The 2,057-nt window shown below is 37.5% G+C and overlaps 1 non-coding gene across 1 annotated transcript; it reads right to left on the bottom strand.

Annotated features, from left to right (window-relative positions):
* Window positions 1-314: 314 nt before the first annotated feature.
* Window positions 315-386, bottom strand: TRNAQ-UUG (transfer RNA glutamine (anticodon UUG)). The gene has a single exon. It is a non-coding gene; the product is annotated as a tRNA-Gln (tRNA).
* Between the last annotated feature and the right edge of the window lie 1,671 nt (window positions 387-2,057).

Genomic DNA, 2,057 nt, shown 5'->3' on the forward strand with positions numbered 1-2,057 from the left:
AATCTATCAATCTAACTATGTATCTATCTATCTATCTATCTATCTTTATCTGAAAGTCAACAATAATGAAATCATTGATATATGAAGTATAACAATGTCCTCTCAATGGCAATTATCTCACCAGAATCTTCTAGAACCTTCCAGAAAACTATGAACTCTGCAGGCAAGGAGGAAGGAATGGTCTCCGGCTATTGATGAAACCATATTATTCCATATATATGTTTATATATACATATTTATGTATATATATGAATGTATATATAACGTACAGAATAATGCGGCCATCATCAGTATCGAAGAAAACTGAAAAGATGAGGTCCCACCGAGATTCGAACTCGGATTGCTGGATCCAAAGTCCAGAGTGCTAACCCTTACACCATGGGACCTGATAAGAAAAGATGTGATTTCATCTAAATGTTTTACATATAATCAACCAGAGGCCATTCCTCCCTCCCTGCCTGCAGGGTTCAAGGTTTTCTAGAAGGTTCTCGAAGATTCTGGTAAGATCATTACCTTTGAGAGGTCGTCGTTAGATGACAGTCAGGTTCACTCTATGGTTGGTGTTTGTAGTTGGTTGTCCGAGGATGTTGTTATACTTGATCAATTTTGTAATTGTTGACTTTCAGGTAGGAAGTACTCATTTACGATGCATCCTTGTACTCACAACAACCTTATGAGTCACTTCAAGATTTATCTTCACTACAAATTTATCTTCACTACACTATTAAGGTTGAAGTCAATGGTCACATTCACTACAATCTCAACACGACTGGTCTTATACCTAACCCATATTATCACTACATCCATGTACATGTATTTCTTGCAGAATAACGCAGATATCAATGATTTCTGTGAAAGTTGACATATACAGCATTACGTATCTATCGATCTGTCTAATATCTGTTTTTTACCTATCTATCTATCTATCTATCTATCTATCTATCTATCTATCTATCTATCTTTCTAAATCAGAAAGTCAACAACAATATCATTAATGATACGTATAACTACGTCCTCGCAATGGCAGTTCCTACCCAGAATCTTCGAGAACCTTCTAGAAAACCTTGAACCCTGCAGGCAGGGAGGGAGGAATGGCCTCTGGTTGATTATATGTAAAACATTTAGATGAAATCACATCTTTTCTTATCAGGTCCCATGGTGTAAGGGTTAGCACTCTGGACTCTAAATCCAGCAATCCGAGTTCGAATCTCGGTGGGACCTCACCTTTTCAGTTTTCTTAGAAACTGATGATGGAACTGAGCCATATAGTTGACCTTCGATGGACATATATTTCTTACGGCCCACCATTTTATTTAAGTATGAAGATCTCACGGCAGAGAGGAAACGTGTGGTATTCAAAATCAAAAGCCGCAATTGCCCTCATGGTAATGGTCGACATGTTTGCAGGCAGATGACACAGACATGTGAGAAGTTAGACAAATATGGACGTTCCTGGTTGCTGTATAGCCTAGGTTTATTATCACTTGTAATGAAGGAGAAATGTTGCACATTATTCCACACCTTTTTATTTAGGCTAGGTTAGGCTAGGATGAATAGGGTCATTAACGTAACAGAGCTGGGAAATGCATCATATCGGATCTGTATTTGTGCAAAATGGCGCAAGTTTGCGGAAGTGATTTACGCAATGCCGGAGAGAATCCACCTCCACCAGAAATAATGTCTCAGACCATACAATATCTGCTGTTGGACGAGCAGAGGACATTAGACCAATATATATTCCTGTAGTTTACTGCTGTTCCCAAACACGCAGTAAGACATTCGTAAAAGCGTTAAACTGAACTTTTCCATCGGTTTTCATATCTTTAATTACATACACCAGTTCCAACAGATGGAAAAAATCATTTGAAAAATCAGAAATTATTTGCCTATAAAAAGCATTTTGATCGATCGTACCAAATATTCAATTATTTATGTACCCGACAAAATATTCAGTCACTCCTATATCCGACATATTTCCTGCTGGCTGGTGCCGTTAAAGTCATATGGTAATTTACCGCAATTATATTATAGATATATTCATCTATATGGAATGGCTC

Source organism: Panulirus ornatus, chromosome 9, assembly GCF_036320965.1.
Source record: "Panulirus ornatus isolate Po-2019 chromosome 9, ASM3632096v1, whole genome shotgun sequence".
Classification (NCBI taxonomy): Eukaryota; Metazoa; Arthropoda; class Malacostraca; order Decapoda; family Palinuridae; genus Panulirus; species Panulirus ornatus.